Raw genomic sequence first — 24,163 nt, forward strand, 5'->3', positions numbered from 1 at the left:
TTTTTGAACATGTTGTGAACATTTTCATGACTTGGCTTCTAAACAAAGTTTGTTCCTTATAAAATTTTCTACAACTTTGTTTTAGGTTGCTTAGACATGCAAACATCCTAAGCTACACTTTTTAAACAGTCAAACAAAAGGGTTTAGGGGTCAAAATTGGTCAAACCATGACTTGGGAACTTAATTAGTCAAAGTGATCAACATGAACAATGTCCCAACTAACATTCTAGGTGTAACTAAGTTACTTAAAAGAATTTTTAGCCACACCATACATTGGTCACACAAGAATCAAGCAAGGTATGTACTGAAACAATGCAAAACACGTGAATTGTTACAATTGTTTCATAGTCATGTTTCACATGTTTCATGATCTTGTTGCATAGTATTAACTAACTTTGTTTCACTAAAGTGAGTGGCACATGTTGCACTTAAGTGTTGCACACTTTTCATTTCATAACGGAAATAACACACATGAAACATAACGATACGTTGCAATGTTTCAAAGACATGTTTCATGTGATATAAGCTTATGAATGAATGAATGATGCTCATGTCCATGAAATGCAAGTGCAAATGTGGAAGCTAAACACCTGGGGTGTTACACTAGTAATCAACCAGCTTAACAAAGACTGGTCTTGCTCCAACGAGAAGATGGATGCATATTGCGGCAAAATCAGGAAGCTTGAAGGTAAGTTCTACGGTATCGAGTACCACCACGTCGTACGCGATCAAAATCAGCTCGCTGATTCCTTGTCCAAGTTGGGCTCCTCTCATGTCATGATTCCACCGGAGGTCTTCGTTCAAGATCTTCTGGCGCCATCCAATAAGGAAGAAAAGGAAATTCAGGAAGTTCCCCCTACCGAGCAGCTGGTACTTATGGCACCTTTGCTGGCCGCCGATCGGAGGGAACAGTTCATCAAGTACCTCTCCAGCGCCAAAGTACCCACCAATAAGACTGAAACTGAATGCCTAATCCAACAAAGCAAACATTATGTGCTGATGGACGACAACTTGATGAGGAAAAGCGCCAAGGAAGGGATTCTTCAACAATGCATCACCCAAGAAGACGGAGTGAAGTTACTTCTCAAAATTCACTCTGGTTCCTGTGGCAACCATGTGGCATCGAGAACACTGGTTGACAAAGCTTTTTGAGCTAGTTTTTACTGGCCCATAGCCATCTCCGATGCAAACGACCTCATTTGATGTTGTGAAGGATGCCAGTTTTTTTGCCAAGCAAATACACGTGCCCGCACAAGAGTTGCAGACCATTCTAGCTTCCTAGCCCTTTGCATGCTGGGGACTGGACTTGATTGGCCCTTTTAAGCCAGTGCCAGGTGGCTTCCGGTACGTGTATGTTGCCATTGATAAATTCTCCAAGTGGATTGAGTATAAACCGCTTGTCTCAGCTATGGCAAAGAAAGCAGTCGAGCTCTTTGAAGACATCATTCACAGATTCGGTCTCCCAAACAACATCATCACCGACCTTGGAACTACATTTATTGGCCATCACTTTTGGGACTTCTACGAAGACCATTGCATCTCCATCAAATATGTCTCTGTTGCCCATCCTAGAGCCAATGGCCAGGTCGAACGGGCGAATGGCATGATCCTTAATGCCCTCAAAAAGAGATTATATCAGAAAGAAGAAAAGTACCCGGGCAGATGGCTCAAGGAGCTACCAGTTGTAGTCTAGGGACTATGCACTCAAGCTAGTCACAGCACCAGTGTGTCTCCATACTTCTTGGTCTATGGCTCAGAAGCCATACTACTAGCAGATATTGCCTTCCGAGCACCTAGGGTGGAAAATTATGATGAAGAGCAAGCCACAGCTGTTTGGATAGAGGACGTCGATAGGGCAAAGGAAGAATGCCTAATCACTTGTGTCCACACAACCAAGTATCTAGAAGGCTTGAGGAGATACTACAACCGCAACATCAAAGGTCGTTCATTTGATGTCGACGACCTCGTTCTCTGTAGGAAACAAAAAACCGAAGGGATGCATAAGCTTTCCTCCCCCTAGGAAGGGCCTTATGTCGTCAAAGACATCACCCGACCAGGGTCTTATCACCAATGTAACTTAGATGGAATCAATGTTCCCAACTCTTGGCACATCAAGCACCTCATACGTTTCTATCCTTGAAACGCCCTAGATATGTACTCTCCACTTTATGATGAATAAAGTTTTGATCTCCATAATTCATCTCCATTTTTTCTCCATTATGGTTTAAATCTCCACTTACGGTCGTCGGGCTCTATGCCACTCCATGACGAACTCCAAAACAAAATAGCCATAACTGCGCCGACCATGTTTCTTCAAATTTCCAACATTTTCGCCAAACATGTTTTCTCCAAATTGCCTAAGATTTTTCTCCAAATCTCCAAGATCTTTCATCGATCAGCGAGCAGCATATGTTCTATTCTATTCTCTATGGAAAAGACCCAATCTCGGATCCCTCCCTACACGTGCCACATGCTCTGCGCTCTTCGTTATGGGTGGTCGGTGGTGGTTCCTTGGTCATGCCTGTTTCTCCTACACGCCCATAGGCTCTGTGCTCGATGTTATGGACTATGGGCTGGCCAAGGCTGAGAGCATAGCATAGAACTAATTGCTCGGATGCCACTACTACTATGTACATCTCCAAGTTATTTCAACAACCATCGAGCAGCACATGTTCCACTCTGTTCTCTATGGAGAAGACCCAGTCTCCGATCCCTCCCCACATGTGCCACGAGCTCTGCGCTCTATGTTATGGGTGATCAGCTATGGTTCCTTGGTCACGCCTATTCCTCCTACACATGCACGGGCTCTGCGCTCGACGTTATGGACTTTGGGCTAGCCAAGGCCATGGGGGTTAGTAGTGAACCAACTACTTGGATGCTACTTATACTACGTATAATTGTGTTATGGTTAAAACTATTATGAAGATTTTTTCACCGAACTACAAGCAAACTGCATACACATGCACCTTATAACATTTATCACATACATAAGTGGTTTTTGCGCTAACGCACATTCTAACTACACCGTCTAGAAATTATAGATGATAATCTCTGAGCAAATCACCAAGCTTCGCCATCACCGCTCGTCTCACCAAACAGGTTGATGTCACTGGCCAGCTTTTTTGCCACATCCTCCACCTCATCCTCTAGCTGCTGGGTCCCTACCTCGCTCAGCCCTTCGGCGAATCCACCCCCTATCGCCTGAAGGTCAATGGACTGATAGTGGGACTGAACCACCGCAAGGGCATGAGTAATGTCAATAACAACGGCATCGCGATTGAAGTTCTTGAAGCTCTCCCACACCGTCTTGCACCTTTCGATGATGATTTCTGGGCATGGCGGCCTACCATTGGGTTGAGGGGCCGCCTCCAGGTCGATGCAGTTGAGCACTGGTATGACTCCGGCAACCATGACGTCAAACTTGTCCCTCTATGTTCGGGCATCCTGCTCTAGCACATTGAATTACACTTTGACCCTCCGATGGTAGTCTGCAAGCATTACAAAGTTTCATCAAGAAAGGAAACTACTTCAGCATCAACTATGACCAGTGAGTACTTACCGTTCAACTCCTCGGCCAGTTTATCTACTCGCCTTGTCTCCTTTGCCTTCTCCTCTCAAAGTTGTTTGAGGGCTTTGCGTAGCTGGCCGAGCTCCATGTTTTCCTCTACAAGCACAACAGTCATCGCCAAAAATATGACTGTTCAGCAATACAAAGCACATTCACTGATATATCGTACCTGCTTTCTGCTCGGATACACTTCTAAGCTGCTTAGGAGTCTGTTCTAGTTGCGTGGAGGCACTCACTAGCTCCTCAGACTTGCACCATAGCTGCTCGGATGTAGCCGTCGGCTTCTCAGATAGGATCCCCTTCTGGTGTTCCAAATCTCACGAGTTGGACTCAGCAAGGTCTCGCTCGTGCTGGGCTCTATGGATGTTTCTCTCCATCAGGTTCATCGCCTTTCTAAGTTTTTCGTTCTCTTCGGCGAGGGGTTAAATCCTCTTTATCAGCTGGTGCCGCTGCTCGGTAGTCTGAGTTATCCCCTGCAAATACACAATTATAATGATGAACTTCGATCTCCAACGTGAAAAAGGAACACTCCAGATGCAATATTGACCTCGATTTGTTTCATCACTCCGGTAAGGGCAGTCTTCAATCTCCTCATCTCCCTAGTGGTGTCTTCTGCCTCGATAACCACCACCTCATCGCCATGCTTGCGGAGGATTCAGACAGCTTGGGGTCAAGTTTCAGCACGCTCGATCTCCTCCGCCTCATCCTCTTCCACTACAGCTTGAGGCACCACCGGGGGGCTCCGTGGCTGGACAGTGGCTCCAACCATGCCCTACGATGCCTCAGGAAGTGCTATTTGCTCCTCGAGCACCACCGGCCTCACCGCCCTAGACTCTAGTGCATTGCCGGCCACTCCAGCCTCTGCTCCCAAAGACCCGGCAGTTCCCATCGTCATCGATTCGTCCATCGCCAACGCTGCTCATTCATTGTCGCCAAGATCACCAGCAGCAGTGGTTGACTCCTCCTCTGGCTACCGAGCACTCAAGGACTTTGGGACGGTAGCTGCCGGTGTTGCTTCCACCATGGGATCAGCCCTCGGCGGTTCGGCAGTCTGGACTAGTGGGGTCAGACCCTCTGCACGTTTTGCACTACATCAAATTAGTTTGTCAAGCACCAAAAAAGCTAAGAAATGACAACAAAGTAACTCCAAGGAAAGGATACTCATGGTTTGGTCTGCCGAAATAATTTCTTGAACCAGTGACCCCTACCTAAGCACCTAGGCATGGCCATGGGGTCGACTTCCTCGCTCTGGGGTGGAGGTTCGGTTTCCTCCATGGTTGGCCTCTGTTCCGCCTGCCGCTTTGCGACTCCCTCCACCTACTATGTAGGGACTCCCATCGTCTGCTGCTTGGGGACTCCTGTCGCCTACTACTCAGGAACTTCTTCATGTCTCCTCGCTTGTTCTTCTATGCGCGTACTGCATGGAGCTGCTTTAGTGCTCGGCGGAGAAGCCACCAAAGTTTTGTCATCATCCGGCCACTCGAGCACCGCGGTCCTCCACTTTTGAGTGGTGTGGTCGCCACCAAGCTAGATGTTGCCTGGTTTGAGGGGACTGGCGGCCTCTATCTTCCTCTTCTTCTAGGTCAGCTCATCTGCCACTGCTCTTTTTCCCTAGACCTTCTCCGATACTGGGGGTGAATTTTCTGTTCGACCAGCATCGGTGCCCTCAGACTCTAACAAAGCGCTGGCTGCATCTTCCTTGGGCCGAGCTGGTGGTCGGGCGTCTACACCCCTCGGCCAATCACCCCTTAGCACACTAGAGAAGTACACTGCTCTTTCCTACAAATGGATCTTCACATAAGTGAACAATTCACTGCTCGACAATGCTTCAGAATTAAAAGTATCAGGAAAAAACAATCGAGATGGTTACCTGAGGAGGCGGATTTGTACAGTTGAAGGCCCTTGTTTGCTTTGGCCAACTAAACAAGGCGTTGGGAGCGAATAGCTCTATGGCCCGCTCTAGGACAATTTGTTTCATTAGCCATTTCGTCCTCTCCCGGGTCCCGGCATCATCACCTCTATAGTCAAAACCCAGGTGGGCTCTCTCCTTGCAGGGTTGGATTCGGTGCACTATGAAGCTCGCCGCCACTAGTTTACCGCTAATCTCTATGCCTTCAAGCAGGTCGAGGAGCTCCCTTGTTCCATGTTAGCACTGTTCGGTTTCTCCGACCAGCTTTTCTGGTTCTCCAGGATATGGTGGATGTCACAATGGATTGTAGGGTGACTCTATTTCATGTAGAACCACTTGGAGTTCCACCCTTTCAGAGAAGTGTTCAGCGGTACATTAATGTATTCACTGACCATTCCATCCTAGAGTTGTAGGTATATGCCGCCGACCACCTTGTAACCATCGTCATCCTTCTTCAACCAGAACATGTGTTTGAAGAGGTTGATGTGCGATAGAACCCCTAGAAATGTCTCATAGAAATGAATAAAGATCAAAATGTGTAATATGGTGTTGGGGTCGAGATTGCATAGACTAATCGCCCAGAACTCCAGCAGATCCCACAAGAAAGGATGAATAGGGAACCCAATCCACGCTAGAAATAATCCTCGAAGACTATAGCTTCATCCATGTTAGGCATCGAGAACAGCTCACCACTGGCCGCTCGCCATCCGACGATGATGTGGTCAGGTAGCATGCCCACATCCACCAATTTCTAGAGCTCTGCCTCCCCCATGCATGACGGCACCCACTCTTCAACGTGACTGGCTCCTGCTCCTGCCTTCTTTTGGCTCGCCTTCTTTAGGTTCACAACTCTCCTCTTTGGCGCCATCTCTCAGATCTGGATGAAGATTGGCGTCGGGAGCATGCGTGGATGCGAATCTGGAAATGTGAGGGCTGAGGATGAAGACAGAATGGCAAAGTGGCAAAGGTATGAACATGGGATGTGGTGGCATAGTTATAAAACACTTTCCCCACCCTTTCGCATTTGAGGGTTTTTAGGGAACTGTTCTTGCGATTTGCGCCGCTCTGAATTCTCCGACGCGGCTTGTTGGGCCATAACCTGGGCTTTCATGCAACAGCAGCCCACGTCGCTCATTTATCGCCGCCATTGGTTATCACTCGCTGAATAATTGCCGACTTCTCTACCATTTTGTTGAGGCTCAGTAACAGTTACTGTATAGCCATTACTCCAATTTTTTCTCCATGGTTGGGTATTTTTAGATATCTCCATAAACCGCTCGGGTACTAGCTACCTATTCGGCTGGTCTTTTTACTATTTTTCTATTTCTGAACCTAGCACCACATGACTGCATCACCTACTATCAGGCTCAGGGACTAAGTGGGCACACTTCACCTTGCAGTGAATGTGCTCTCTCTCTCATTCTAGGGCTACACTCGAGGGCTGGCTGGCTGCTCGGCTAGTCTTTTATTATCCTTCTACTTTGGACCCTAGCACCACATGACTATGTCATCTACTATTAGGCTCAGGGACTAAGTGAGCACACTTCACCTCATGGTGAATGTGCTTGCTTTATTCTAGAAGACTCCGTGCCTCTTTAAGCTGAAGAAGACTATCTCCTTTTCTCATGGTCGTACTCTAAGTGGGCACACTTGGTCTACTATGAGGAAATTTTTGATTCTAAACTTGAGCTCCTTACACCCTTATGGCGAGCCGTGCTTGGGTTATGCTGCTTGGCTACATTTTGTGCTGCTCGGTGATAGTACACGCTACTTGGCAATTGCTCATAACTGCTCGGCAACTCATCATGGTGGTCGGACCATGAGTTCGACTGCTCGGCTTCGTTCGTACATGCTCGAACAAGCTCAAGATGGCGTTTACACAATGAGTACAAGGTGCTCAAGGACTAGCTATGGGGGGTATGACCCCGAATACCCATGGCAGACCACATGGGTTGCGCCCCTAGGGGCAGCCTAGCCCATAAGACAAAGCCTTGCGGGGCATGACTTTGCTTGGTGCCTCCCACAAGACATTTGGAAGACATCCTAAAGATACTATGAGATCTGTTAGGATATGTATGATCCCAAGATTCCTATAATCAGTTATTACTTTTCGGTTATCTCTCAGATCTAACTGACTTGTAACCCTACTCCTCGGACTATATAAGGCAGGTAGGGACCCTCTCCAAACACATGCAATATCATACGATAGCCAATATAAACCAATAGACCATAGGAGTAGGGTATTACATCATACTAATGGCCTAAACCTATCTAACTCATGTGTCTCTGTTGCCTTCTTATTCTTGATCTCATGCACCTCTACCGATCAATCTACCTTCGTGGGATATCCCTTGGAGGACTAGCTGATGATATTCTATCGACAAGGTTACTTTGTGGGTCAGACATATAGAAAACTTGTGCGACACTGTGAAGTGAGCACCCAAGGGTCATCTTGGTAGCCTAGATTCTTGAGGTCCAGGACTCTCAATCCGATCTCATTCAGTTGGTGATCCTCTAGGGGCTGAGATTCTTGTACCACCTTTTTTGTACCCTTCTTATTCCTCTTTTTCCCCGTGGAGGCTTCGTCCCCACCGTAAAGGTCATTGTTCTTGTATCGGCTGGCCCCACACTAGGGACATTTATCTAGTGACTTCAATGTTTTGCCATGAAAAAGTATACAGTGGTTGGGGCATGCATGAATTTTTTCAACACCCATTGTCAATGGACTTATGACCTTCTTCGCTTGGTATGTGTATGCGAGAACTGAGTTTGGTTGTGGTAGCAACCATGACATGAGATGCAATAGATCATTGAAACTATAGTCTGACCAGCCATACTTAGCCTTCAAGATGAGTAGCTCAAGCACAAAATGTAGCAATGTCCAATGTGTCGGACAACCCATTTCAACACCATACACAGTCTCCTTCGATGCTTTTGTCACCCTTTCTAATTTTTCTAGACCTTTTGAGCTATTTAGTAAAATCTCTGGTCCAAGGGCTCAAATCATGTCCTCTAAATCATCTTCATCCCTGACACATGCTCCACCATCATTATTGGCACCACCTTCGTCAGTTACCATCCCAACCACCAGCATCACCACCTTGTTCATTGCCAAACTCTAAATCCATTCATGCATCAAGCTCTGCTGAATATTGGGACATGGATTCTAGGGTTTCATCATTGTATTCCTCCTCATCCTCGTCTGTTAACAATAACCGTTTCACCATTGATGAATCCACACTGTGTAGTCCTCAACAAATCCTCACATAATCAAATATGATCTAATGATAGTCACATCTATCCATGCCATACGGTTCTTACAATCTTTACTAGGGACAAATAATTGCATCCTTATTCTCTATCAATGTCGTTGCATGCTTCTTTGCGGCTTCAATAAATTTATCCACCTCTTCACTAGAAACCTGCCTTGAACCTTAATGAACCATACATCCAAGAGTTCTTGTACTCCATCTTTTACAACAAGAACAAAACAAACATTAAAGGACTACTTATTCAGATATATATAAAAATGAATCAAATTAATAATCACTTGAGATGTACGGCCCATTTATCCATAAATAATTAAAATACATATTTGTTGATTACAATAAACAATTTTAAAGACAACAATTAGCAACAATTATATTTTACCCAATATCTTTCATGCAAACCCTAGTCTAATTTCATCAAACACAAATTTACAAAACCAAAATTAATAAAAAACCAAACCCTAGATCTAGATCTACATGCACATGAAACATCCATAAAACTAACTAATTGTTCACTAAAATCAAAAAACATGGACCAAATAAGGGTATGATCTTGTTCCCCTCCCTAATTTACCCTAGTACATTTAAAACTTGGGTCTAATTTGCTTCATAAGTAGCTCAAGCATCATAGAAGAGAGAGAAAAGCAAAACTCTAATTACTCACTAACCAACCATTAAAACTTCAAAAAAAGTGTGGAATAGCATTTTCTTATCATCTACAACCTCTCCACCAAAGGATTTAAGACCAAAACCTTCCCCCTTAGTAGAGCAATTTTTGGGAGGTGCCCAAGGCTTCCCCACCTTTCTTTCATGGGTTGGAGTGAGTGACCCGATGAGGAAGAAGGTGCTATAGTTTGCTTTATATGTGGGTCATTTGTAGGGGGGCTGGTGATTGAGCCACCCCTACAAATCAGAGGTATTTATATGCGGGCATTTGTAGGGGCGGTTCAATCACCAGCCGTCCCTACAAATAGCAATACTAGGGGCGGCTGGTGAGTGAGCCACCCCTACAAATCCAACCCATTTGTAGGGGCGGCTCGTATCACCAGCCGCCCCTGCCATTCCATTTGTAGGGGTGGCTGGTCTCTAGGCTCCCGAGCACGCAACTGTAGGGGCGGCTCCATCACCAGCCGCCCCTAAAAAACTTGTCCCATTGCTACAAATCGTTTTTTACGTAGTGAATGCATGCAACATTTATATGTCCAAATAAGTTTGTTATGAAAGTATATTCAATGATCTACCTAATGGTACTAATTGTGTACCATAAATATTAATATTTTATTAAACATATTTGGTCAAAATTAAAAATTATTGATTTTTTGGAAATCAAGAATGACTCTTTTTTAGGGACAGAGGAGTATTATGGAAATTGTACACTATCTCGCACCTTACTTTTGCTTTACTATTAGGGGTTTGGAAGTGGGAAAGCCAACCTGCTTTCGAAGATCACTCTTGCCGCATCCGTTCATAATTAAAGGATCGGAGAAGTCCAAATAGTGGCCGCGTAACAGTTAATTCTTTCATTTTCTAAAAGTTCGAGAAAAGGTCATGTGCAATGCAAAACCAGTAGGAAAATAAGACATACCAACTGAAAAATTGGAAAACCCATTTTCATATTAGTATACCAACAGAAAAATTGGAGCCAGGCAAATCATTCAGGGTGATCAATGGCCAGGTATCACTCGAGTTCTATGTAGACCTAAATAAAATGTCCTTTCAGTTTCTAATATAAAATACGGAAATGCTACTGCTTAGGACGTCCGACTGCCGCAGCTAGAATCGGATGGATCCATTCAAAATAAAACAACAAACATGCTTACATCCAGCTCAATGGCCCCACATCGTATTCTCTTGTCCACTCATTCTCTCTAGAAGCCTCATGCCCACTCGTCCTCTCCGGAAGGCTCTCCACCACAGCGCCACTGACAATGCTCTGCCACTGCCACCTTGGCATTTTTCACGCCGTCCGGGCTCCGACCGCCGGCAGGCATCTCCACCGCAACTGCCATGACAGCACTCCACCACGCCACCTCGGTGTTCTTCACGCCGTCTAGGCTCCGGCCTGCCTGACAGGCATCTCCACCACACCCCAGTACAGCTGCCCATCTTCCTCCCTCTCCATGGCACCTCCTGCCCACCGTGGCCCGTCTCTCCACCGGAGCGACCTGCCATGGCCTTCTCTATCAAAATGGCAAGCTCCACACCAACAGTGAGCCACTATGTCAGATTTGCACATCACTGCCTGCATCATCACTGACTAGATTTGTGAGAACCGGCAGGTGAGGTACCTTCACTGCTGGTTATGAGCTTGAAAATGAAAAAATGATTGAGGCTGGGCTAAAACCGACAGTGAAGGACCACATCACTGTTGGTTTGTGGCTTGAACCAGCAGTGTTTTGGCAGCCACTCATCACTGTCGGTTTAAGCCAAGAGCCAACAATGATTGGGCTCTATCACTATCGCTTCTAGCCAAGAGCCGACGCTAATAAGCCTACAACACAAAAGGCATCAGCCCTCCTCTACTTCCTTCTCTCTTCCATCCTAAGAACAGAGGCGCACATTTGGACCCTTTCCCTCCATTGTTGCAGCTGCTCTTCACCATGAAGCTAATGCTTGGATTTTGAAGAATGGCTTGATCTTTTTGCTTTAAGGCTAGTAACAAACATCCACTCCTTTGATTTTGTTGCTTAATTAGCTTCGTTTTGATGGCTACATTGCTTGATTCTCATTCTAGTTCTTTCTCCATTCTAGAGAACACTTTTCCAATTGGACATTTCTGCAAGGCTCAAATTGTGGTGAATCCATCATCCAAACGGTTGGTGTCTATAAACACATTTAAATTCCTAGCTAATTATTCCATGGTGGTCAAGATCATCATTGTTAGTATGTGATGTTATAATTTGTTCTTAGAAGTAGAGTAGAATAGATGTTCTTCATTATTGTGCAATAATTGTTTTTACTATGATTTTTCAATTTACAGGGCCAGGGCAACCAATTTTAATTTTCCAATAATTAGTGTACAATAATGTTTTCCAAAAATGGTACTTTCGAGCTACAATTGTTGTTCATGAAGCTCGATTTCTTATTAATTCTTTGTAATTACTGTCTCAGTATTTTTTGTGCAGAGATGGATCAAGAGTGGATGCATCTATCCTGAACGGACAAGCGGTACATGCATGGCGTCAACTAGTTTATCACCAATGCTAAAGCCCATGCTGGGAATGGGAACCCTGTCTTCTGCCCATGCAAAGATTGCAAGAATCATAGGAACTTTCATCAAATTGAGTCTATACAATCGCACTTGATTACCAGGGGGTTCATGCCAAACTATACGATATGGACTATGCATGGTGAGGTTGGTGTGAATGTTCTGCAGGAAAATGATGATGATGTGGACATGTCTGACGTAGCCATCTGCGATGCTGACAAGGAACCCAGTGTCAATACGGAACCTATAGCCACAGTTAATAATGTGTTTAGGAACACTCTAGCCGACGACACAGAGGATAACGATGGCATTTCTCAGCTGCTACATAATATAGAGACCAGATGTCTTAGTGAAAGATAGCTGAGAAAGCTAGAGAAAATGAGACAAGATGGCAAAACACCATTGTATAGGAATTGTCCAATGAGCAAACTAGAAGCTGACATCATGCTGTTAGAGTTCAAATCGACAAACAGATTGAGCGATAAAGGATTCGATCAGTTGTTAGGTATAATAATAAAAATGCTCCTAGAAAAAAATGAGCTGCCAGAAAAGACATACTTGGCCAAGCAAATGATCTGCCCCATCGGCCTCTAGGTTGAAAAAATCCACACGTGTTCCACTGATTGCATATTGTACCATGGAGAAAATACAAAGACTTGGAGAAGTGCCCCAAGTGTGAAGCTCCATGATACAAGGAAGGGCCATCAGATGAGGGTACCAAGACTAGAAGTGTCGCAGAACCGACCAATTTATAAGAATACAAGTATAATGGCAATCCGCGAGCGGTCGCGCTGTCATACTTGAACCCATATAAACCCGGTAGTCCGTCGAGTACCACGACGGGTCTCGATAAACGATTTACAACAACCAAGATCGTACAGGATTCAACATACATGCCACATATTACATAAAGTTCACAGATACGTTTCATCATCAGAGTACGAATAAAAGTTATTACAAAACAAGTTTGATAAACAAAGCGGAAGCAAATAAGTTTGAGATAAAGTTTTCCAACATAGTTTACTACAGTGCCAAACCAGATCACGGTCCACAAAAGCAAAGATAGGAATTACTAAAGAAGCCTGCCCACGGCTTACTCCTCATCCACAGCGGGATAGAAGCAACTCTTGCAATAACCATGATACACAGTGCCATCTGCAACAATGGGAAAATAAACCCTGAGTACGAGAAGGTACTCAGCTAGACTTACCCGTCATGAACCAGAAATAAAATGACTCCAAGGATTATGCACGGCTGTATAAGTGGACGTAACTTGACAACATTTTGCAAAAAAGGCAATTAACCGTTGTACAGTTGTGATTCTTTTATCAAGTTAATTTTAACTATCCGTTTCTAGGTTAGCAACTATCCTATGCCAAACATGTGGTATATTATTTAGAATCATACAATAGTAACCATAGCAAGTATTGTAATTCCATATTCATTTGAACCATCATGTTTCATAACACAGTTACTACGATGTTGGAGCTAGCCAAGTTTCTCACTATCCGGGAGAGACGGCGATTCGAATCGATTTCAACCAGCTGGGAATTTATTCCTAACACAAACCCAGATCTATCAGCCACGATAGTCTTAGGTCACCTTTGGTACAACTCCGGTACACATTTCGCGGGTTCGTACTGCGCCGCACAATCTGGAACACCAGATGCCAGGATGCTCAGGCCAAACCTGCCCTTGGGCTCAGTCTGATCGTTCCCCGGAAGGAGCGCACAACAGAACGATTCCCGGCCTGAGTTGAATTACTCGGCTTCGCGGTCGGAACGAGTTATCCGGCCAGCTAAGTGAGAGGCATGCGTTCAATCTTGTCAGAAGTTCCAACAACGGTACGGTCCTTAATCGACACAGACGGGGATAAGTCCACACCCAAGACCTCCATGCCTTGTTGCTTCCCTATCGACCTCCCGTCTGGTCTCAATTTACTTTTACCACATGGTTCTGTTCCACGATAGCAGATATAGCCAACCGTGCTCCGGTATCCACCTATATCTCGCAGGTGACAGGACATCACCCGACTTCTACCGGTCTAAGCATGGCTAAGCATAAATTCGATCCTGGACCTATACCGGTTAAAGGTGTAATTTCTGGACAAGGAATGTACATGCATCAAGTGGTTTCATTCAACTCTTATAACCTAATGCATCAATCATAAATACGTAAGTAAACGTTTGTAAATTACTGGGAGACTTATAATGCTTCGGGGCTTGCCTCGCAAAAAGGAAGTAGGACGATGGTCAGGGCACTCCGGAAGCTCTTCAGGGTTCTGCTCCACGCCTTCGGGAGCGGGGACTTGCGGATTCTCCTGCGGGTTCCCTTCCTCGGCTTCTTCAAATTCCAGCAACGTGATCTCTTCCTCCGATCCTAGATGCATGAGTATGGTATGAGTATTACGAATGCATAATGTTAACAAGTGCATCACGTTGTTTGAGTAGGTGCATATCTCTTCTCGCTTACTACTTAACTACTCCTACAATGCATCGACTATGCCATAAACAGTATCTACTTGTTTCACTCATAACTGGAGTTCTACAATTCCAAATCTAGTGATCCTGGACTTTCTGGAAAGCTTATCAAATTTTCTACAACTTTGTTATTAACCATTTTTACAGTCTACCTCAGTTTCAACATGCAACTCATCATTTTCTAGAATCAGTCCGGAAATGACTTAACATGCAATATAAAGTAATAACACCTCTACTTCATGTAATTTTTCACAAATTGACAACCTAGAACCTACCAACAGTTTAAGCATACCAAACATAGTTAAGATAATATAATGGCAAAGCCCAAACTATTTATTAAATTGCCTTTATTATTTTATTTAGATATCTAGGTTAAATAATAAATATATATCAGATGTGCTTAATAAATTCCCAAAATTTTACAGAGCCTTACTAATGCTATCAAAGGACTACTATAAAAATTTCATGTCATTTTACTAAGTAGAACATCCTATGCAAAAATGATAAGGAAGCAAGGCTTGAAATAGCATAAATGGAAAATCCTATTGAAAAGTGTCAAGCAACAGATTTCTTATTTTTCCTAACATCCATATGGTACTAGTATCACCTCAAACAAATTTCATGAATTTTGGACTCATAATTAATTTATAAAAATTCATGCAAGGATTAACTATTTATAAAAGAAAAATCTATAACTATAGATCTACACATGCACTGGTCCTCAAATTTTTATCCAAGCTCATGTATAACAAGAATAGCCTACCACAAAAATTTCATAATTTTTGGAGCACAGGAACTCTAGATATAAAATAAACAAATTTGAATGCATTCAAAAGCACATTTGAAATCCCTATTTAAATCTCCAGAAATTTCTACTGTTGAACCCAAGAACATATTTTTCCTAAATACTACACTTCCTAAGGAACACAACCATATTTATTTCAACATTTTTGGAGTTACCAATCTGCAGATACAAAAATAACAAAACCACTCAAAAACTGGATTCAAAAATGGTTTAGCCTACACTACTGCTGTCGCTGACAGGTGGGACCCGCTGGTCAGGGGACCCCACACGTCATCGACACAGAGCAGAGCAGCGGCGCTGCTGGGCACTGCGCGGCTGCGGCTCGACGGCGGCGAGCTTCGCCGGCGGTGAGGTCATCAGGGTAGGACCTACATGACCTGGCGAACCTATAGAGCCACATGGCCGGCCCTATTGCTGACCCTAGAGCTAGCGGCGGCGGCCATGGTGGAACGGTGACGCTGGACGACGGCGCTACTCCGGTGACGACCTCGGCGGCTCAATCAAACGCGCGGACAAGCATCTACGAGCTACTGGAAACCTAGCGCATCAACTAACGCGTGGAGTGGTAGACTAAAACGGCGTGGCCGCGACGACGAGGTTGGCGGCGGAGCTCCGGCGAGCTAGCGCACGGCGCTGGGGCTTACCGAGTGCTAACAGCGGGCACGGTAGGGCGCAGGGGGTTGCTGGGAAGACGGTGGAGGATTGCGGTGGGGATGGAGGAGCTAGGCGCGAGCTGGCGCCTCCAATGGCGATGGCGGGCTCTCGGCACCGGGTTTGCAGCGGCTGCGGCGAGGGAAAAGGGCCGAGGTGAGGCGACTGGTGAGCTCGGCTGAGTGCGGGCGAGCGCTGGGAGGGTAAAGGCGCGAGCTGGCCTGCCCTGGCCGCGGTGGGCAGGGTGCTGGTGACGCGCGGCCGCCGCTGGCTCCACGCGGCGCGCCCGCCCTGACGGTGTCGGCCACCGAAGCCGATGTGCCGGACTTGATTCAGTTCGCCAGAACGCGATGGCCGAGCCTGACGACGAGATTTGACGCTGAATTTCCCGCTAATTAGTTGCTCCAAAGCATCAGTCGTCTAAACAAAATTTATAGCCCTATGTACCAGCTTCAATTGTTGTTCAATGATCGAGCTCTAATTCTCACCCAAACTCGAGTTATAAAGCCCTGAAGGTTAGCTTGTCAGGCTGTCAGGGTTTCACGACTTAGCAAAATTTGCTAAGTGTAGAATTTGTGATTTCTCTAATTTTTGAAACCCAATTTCACACATGTTAGGAGCTGATTCAGTCAAAGGCCCAAAAATCAAAGTTGTTCTTTATGTCAAACACTACAACTTTGCTTTAGTGAACTCCTCCATGCAAGGTTCCTAACACCTAGTTCAACTTTAGTCAAACATGTCACTTTGAAATCAAGATACACATTCAAACTATGGCTAAATGACCAAACTAGCCCTAGCACTAAATACCAAAGTTGTTCATGATGATACTCTAAGCATGTTAAAACAATTTGCAAGGTCATTTAAGCATTTCAAGTAGTTGTCACTCATATAGCTATTTAGTTCAACACATGAAATAACACTTAAGTGCTTGATCATGAAATATGGCCTTCGTGAACAAGGTTCCTCTTGTTAACCTAAGTGTGGCTAAAGTGTTGTAGTGACTAGCATTACCCACTTGCATTCATTTATACATGATCATATGCATATGTTCTAAGAAACATGAAATAACAAGCAATGTTTCATATGTTTCGATCAAATGTTTCAATTGTAAATGATGATTTATGGATGCTTGATGCTCATGCTCATTTTATGCAAGTCAAGTTATGCAAAGCTAACACCCGAGGTGTTACAGCCCCTCCCCCTTATAAAAATCTCGTCCCGAGATTTGCAAGACCTACCATTCTTGGAAAAAGGCGGGGTAAACTTCCTGCAGATAATCTTCTCTTTCCCATGTAGCATCTTGTTCACTATGATTGTTCCACACCACCTTATAGAACTTAATGATCTTACTCCTTGTTACTCTCTCCATCATTTCTAATACTCGAATTGGCTTTTCTTCATAAGTCAAATCCGATTGAAGCTGCACGTTGGTGGGTGCAATAGCTTCTCCCGGTACTCGAAGACATTTCTTTAGCTGCGAAACATGGAACACATCAAAGATTGCACTCATCTCTGATGGTAGTTGTAGCTTGTATGCAACGTTTCCTTTTCGTTCCAAGATTTTGTATGGCCCTACATATCTTGGTGAAAGCTTCTTTTTCATCCCAAATCTCTTTACGCCTTTCATGGGTGATACTCTCAAGTACACATAGTCACCTACTTCAAAAGTTAGTGGTCTTCTTCGTCTATCGGCATAACTCTTCTGTCTTGATTGAGCTGCCTTCATGTGTTGTTGGATGATACGTACTTGTTCTTCGGCTTCATTGACAAAATCAATCCCAAAATATCTCCTTTCACCGGGCTCAATCCAATTCAATGGAGTTCTGCACTTTCTGCCATACAAGGCTTCAAATGGAGCCATTTTGATACTCGCTTGATAACTGTTGTTATAGGAGAATTCAGCTAACGGTAACCATTTCTCCCATGACCCTTTTGAAGATATAACACAAGCCCTAAGTAAATCTTCTAGGATTTGGTTTACTCTCTCTGTCTGTCCTGAAGTTTGCGGATGATAAGCTGAACTTCTGATTGTGATATTGTGTAGTACAGCAGGATGTAGCAAGTTGAATCCATCTTCCAATAGTGCTTCCACAGTGTTGCAATGGGACTTCCGACTAAGTGCATCGGCTACTACATTAGCTTTACCCGGATGGTAATGCACTTCCAAATTATAGTCCTTAATCAATTCCAACCATCTACGTTGCCTCATGTTCAGTTCTGGCTGGGTAAAGATATACTTGAGGCTTTTGTGGTCAGTATAGACATGACATACATTGCCCAACAAGTAATGTCTCCATATCTTTAGTGCATGGACAACGGCTGCAAGTTCCAAATCATGTGTAGGGTAGTTGGCTTCATGTTTTCTCAGTTGCCGAGAGGCATATGCAATTACTCTCCCTTCTTGCATAAGTACACATCCCAAACCTATTCCTGATGCATCACAAAATACATCAAAAGGCTTTTCAATGTCTGGTTGTGCTAGCACTGGTGCTGTAGTCAACAAGGTTCTGAGGGTGTGAAAAGCTATTTCACATTCTGGTGTCCACTTGTATTTCTCATCTTTCTGAAGTAGTCTGGTCATAGGCTTAGCTATCTTTGAGAAGTCTGGAATAAACCGACGATAGTATCCTGCTAACCCTAGGAAACTCCGAACTTCATGCACCGAAGTTGGGGCTTTCCAATCCATGACCTCTTGCACCTTTGATGGGTCTACTGAGATTCCATCTCTGGATAAAATGTGACCTAAGAAAGGTACTTTGCTCATCCAGAATTCACATTTACTAAACTTGGCATAAAGCTTATGTTCCCTGAGTCTGGATAGGACAATCCGCAGATGCTCTTCATGATCTGACTCAGTTTCCGAATAAATCAATATGTCATCGATAAACACGACCACGAACTTATCAAGTTCGGGCATGAATACCGAGTTCATTAGGTACATAAAGTAGGCTGGAGCATTTGTTAGTCCGAAAGACATAACCAAATACTCGTATAAGCCGTACCTAGTAGAGAAGGCAGTCTTCGGTATATCCTCCGGTCTGATCTTTATCTGATGGTAACCTGATCTTAAGTCAATTTTGGAGAATACTTTTGCCTTCGCTAGCTGATCGAACAAGATGTCGATGCGGGGTAACGGATATTTGTTCTTGATGGTCACAGCATTGAGTGGTCTGTAGTCTACACACATTCTCAGTGACTTATCCTTCTTTTTCACAAACAATGCTGGACATCCCCACGGAGATGAGCTAGGCTGGATAAGACCTTTGTCCAATAGATCTTGCAATTGAACCTTGAGTTCTGCTAACTCATTGGGTGGCATTCTATAGGGCCTTCTGGATATGGGTGCGGTACCTGGCACTAATTCGATCTTAAATTCCACATCCCTATCCGGTGGTAGACCTGGTAATTCTTCTGGAAATACATCCGGAAACTCACAAACCACTGGGATATCACATATGGTGGTGGCTTGGATAGCACAGGCTAAATGTTGGGGTTCGAAATCGCGGGAGAGTGGAACTAGAAAAGCATTCCCTCCCGTGGGTTCTCTCAACATGATAGTACGGGTGCTAGTGTCAATAAGAGCACCATGATACTTCATCCAATTCATGCCTAAGATTACACTTATCGACAACCCCGGCAATATTATCAAATCTGTGGTGTACTCCCGCCCTTGTATCAAGATGAGTACATTTTTGACTATCTTTTTGGTAATAACAGTTCCCCCTGCTGAACTTATGTTAAAACCCCCTTTACTTACTTCAATTATTTCTTGATCATGTCTAGATGCAAATGCTTGACTCATAAATGAATGAGAAGCTCCTGAATCAAATAAAACAACAGCGGGGTGTTTGTTGACAAGAAACATACCGGCCGTGACAACTTCTCCGGCGGGCACTTCCTCCACAGCGGTATAATGCACTTGTCCCTGACGTGCCCTGGCATTCATCTGCCTTTGATTGTTCTAATTTGGGTTGCCATTCCTCTTGGGGTGGGGGCACTCCTTGGACCAATGACCTAGTTGGTTACAGTTGAAACAAGGTTGATTACTTTTGAATCCGGTGGAGCTGTCCTGATTACCATTCCCTTTTGGTAAGGCAATAGTGAACGCCTTACGAAACGGTTTCTGTGGCCTGTTATTCTGAGCTTTCGGTGGTGGAGGCCTGAACTTGGATGCAGGTGGACGAAATGGTGGCCTAGCTGCGATAGGCGCTTTTGACTAAAAAGATCCGGATGCACCGGCCTCATATGCCCTCTTGCGACCCTTAGCAACTGCATGCAGGTTGTTGTGGTTTTCTTGGGTCAAGGCATCACTAATAAACTCATTGTATGTGGCACATCGAGAATTTGCCATAGTCTTCATTAGTTTGGTACCCAACCCTCGCTTGAAACTCTCAATCTTTTTCTCTTCTGTATCCACGAAACCGGGAGCATATCTTGACAAGTTGTTGAATGCGTGCATATATTCTGTGAGTGACTTGGTTCCCTGAGTGAGCCTCATAAATTCTGCTGCTTTCATGCGCATCAGGCCCGGGGGAATATGGTGTCCCCTAAAAGCCAGCTTGAATTGATCCCAGGTCACTCTCGCATTAGCAGGCAGAGACGACAGAAAGTGCGTCCACCAGATTCCTGCTGGTCCTTGCAGCTGATGAGAAGCATATTCAGCTTTGAGGTGCTCGGTGACCCTTAGCAGATGAAATTTCTGCTCGATGGTATTCAGCCACTCATCGGCCTACAGTGGTTCCTCGGCCACCTTGAAAATCGGAGGCTTTGTGTCCAGAAACTCCTTGAATGAACTGTGCTGATTTGGCTCGGCCCCTGGTTGATGTGGGTGGCCACGAGCAGTGTTTTGCGCGATGAGGCGCAAGGCTTCTTCCATGGTCCTCTGGCTACCCAAGAACTGGGTAAAGAACTCCTGAGCAGACGGTGGCGGTGGGGGTGGCAATTCATCCTGGTTGCCATCCTGACCGCTACTAGCTCCAGCACGGGTGCGCGTCATCTGCGAAGTTGCAACAATAAGCGATTATTGGTCGATGCCAAGAGATTGCAGATGAATTAGGTATTCATGCCAAACTGAAATTACTGGAGAAAATTCTCAAAAGCACAATAAAAACAGAGGCATAATAATTCATTCTCGCAACATGACATCACCAACTTGACCACTTATCGTGCTCATAACGCATGCAATTTAAAGCGTGATTACCGACAAAGAACTGGAATTGCATTGACGTTTTCCCAACGTGCGATTAACATTACATGATAGTCTGGTTACCAATGCCAATTTGGACTACAGGTCCATTACATAAATAAAGGTGATACATTAGTCTTCCCACTACATGCTAAGTGATCTAATCCTCATCATGATCACTATCGAGGTCAGATGCAGAATCATCTTCTTCCTCAGGTTCGACTTCCTCTTCAGGTGCCACTTCTTCTTCTTCCTCGTACCCTTCTAGATCCATTTCTGCGGCTCCAGGTGGTACATAAGGGTGGAGCTGATTGTGCAGTAGGTGAACTTCTTCATGCAGATTATCATTGTATCCCTCCGCATTGGCCAGCTGTTGTTCCAGTTCAAACTATCGAGCTCTCAGGACATCTTCCCTGGACCAAGCTGCATTCTGCTGATGAGTTAACCTAGTCATCTCCTCGGTGAGCCTTTCAATCTCGGCGTCGTGCTCCCTCTGAAGCTGACGTCGGTCCTCGCGGGCATGACCAAGAGCACCAGACACACGTCTGAGGCTACCTTCAACTCCATCTAACACCCTCATCATTGCAAACATGGCGCTCATTGCAGGGTTATCGCTGTTCTGCCTTTCTGCGGCACTAATTTCCAAGGGTCTTCCTCTTGCCTGCTGCCATGAGTCAGTGGAGGGATTACCTCTTGGAAAGACTCCAACCAAAGCGGCTGCCAGCTCCTGAGGAAAACGATCCATGATATCCCTCAGGATCCCAAAAGCTGCCCTGCCAGCTGCTTCTTCAGCAGTCCTACCAGTCGACTCATAACACCAGCCTGTCCACTCAGAATCGTCACCTCGGGGGCGGACAACGGCCTCCACAGTAACTAAGAGACCTTCCCCCAACCGCTCATTCGCCCAGAAGTAGCGGGGTTCCATCCCATCAGGATAGCCTACATAGCTGAGCACTCTCCATAAAAGTGTAGGCATCCCAAACTCTCCAAGGAACGTGTGACGTTGACGGGTACGTGGAGCAAGCTGACGGCTAGGAGCTCTGCCTCCGGTGGACTTGCGAGCAGTCTGCTTGGTGCGTGCCATCTGCACCACCAACATGTACCCTTTGGTGAGACAATGCCATAATGGATAAGAGTTACATAACCGAGTAAGAATCTTATAAGGGGAGGAACAATTGTAATTATGTGAATGATAGTTTAACATGATGCATGCTCGTGCCGTACGTCCTCACAAACTTAGGAAAAATTTGTTTCTAACGGTAGACACGGTGGCATACATACGTTCTCTCATAAATAGCGTAACTAGTCGAGCTACACGTTTCGTTGTTAGTGTACCTGCATAAAATTTCATTTCAGCCCTAAACCCATAAAGAATATGCAGAATGTAATTGTAAATACTTCCATATATGTATCCCCATACACATACTTCCGTATCAATCTACCCAACAATAATTTAAACCCACAATTAAATACGTACCATATACACATGCAAGCATGCATACATAGCCGTACCAGAACTAACTCTTCCCGACCGCACGCTCACATCTTGCGGTCATATACTCATCTTACCTTGGCGTAGAGGCATTTGATCCATACATTACCACTCAAGTGAATGGCATCCATACTATAGCACGCCGTATGGACGACGAAGTAAAAACCCCCATGTTAGTACTTAAATAGCCACCTAATAGTCCTTAATCTGGGCATAAGGAAAGTGATCATTGGCACACTTTAGATTTCAAACACCTATTATATAACTATTAGTTGCTAGAGAAGGGTTTTCGGAAACAAAAACTTTTGTTTTAAATACTCTTGTGACAATTAACGTTGAATCCTGCTCTGATACCAGCTGTCGCAGAACCGACCAATTTATAAGAATACAAGTATAATGGCAATCCGCGAGCGGTCGCGCTGTCATACTTGAACCCATATAAACCCGGTAGTCCGTCGAGTACCACGACTGGGTCTCGATAAACGATTTACAACAACCAAGATCGTACAGGATTCAACATACATGCCACATATTACATAAAGTTCACAGATACGTTTCATCATCAGAGTACGAATAAAAGTTATTACAAAACAAGTTTGATAAACAAAGCGGAAGCAAATAAGTTTGAGATAAAGTTTTCCAACATAGTTTACTACAGTGCCAAACCAGATCACGGTCCACAAAAGCAAAGATAGGAATTACTAAAGAAGCCTGCCCACGGCTTACTCCTCATCCACAGCGGGATAGAAGCAACTCTTGCAATAACCATGATACACAGTGCCATCTGCAACAATGGGAAAATAAACCCTGAGTACGAGAAGGTACTCAGCTAGACTTACCCGTCATGAACCAGAAATAAAATGACTCCAAGGATTATGCACGGCTGTATAAGTGGACGTAACTTGACAACATTTTGCGAAAAAGGCAATTAACCGTTGTACAGTTGTGATTCTTTTATCAAGTTAATTATAACTATCCAGTTCTAGGTTAGCAACTATCCTATGCCAAACATGTGGTATATTATTTAGAATCATACAATAGTAACCATAGCAAGTATTGTAATTCCATATTCATTTGAACCATCATGTTTCATAACACAGTTACTACGATGTTGGAGCTAGCCAAGTTTCTCACTATCCGGGAGAGACGGCGATTCGAATCGATTTCAACCAGCTGGGAATTTATTCCTAACACAAACCCAGATCTATCAGCCACGATAGTCTTAGGTCACCTTTGGTACAACTCCGGTACACATTTCGCGGGTTCGTACTGCGCCGCACAATCTGGAACACCAGATGCCAGGATGCTCAGGCCAAACCTGCCCTTGGGCTCAGTCTGATCGTTCCCCGGAAGGAGCGCACAACAGAACGATTCCCGGCCTGAGTTGAATTACTCGGCTTCGCGGTCGGAACGAGTTATCCGGCCAGCTAAGTGAGAGGCATGCGTTCAATCTTGTCAGAAGTTCCAACAACGGTACGGTCCTTAATCGACACAGACGGGGATAAGTCCACACCCAAGACCTCCATGCCTTGTTGCTTCCCTATCGACCTCCCGTCCGGTCTCAATTTACTTTTACCACATGGTTCTGTTCCACGA

This window comes from Miscanthus floridulus, chromosome 5 (assembly GCF_019320115.1).
Source record: "Miscanthus floridulus cultivar M001 chromosome 5, ASM1932011v1, whole genome shotgun sequence".
NCBI classification, from domain to species: domain Eukaryota; kingdom Viridiplantae; phylum Streptophyta; class Magnoliopsida; order Poales; family Poaceae; genus Miscanthus; species Miscanthus floridulus.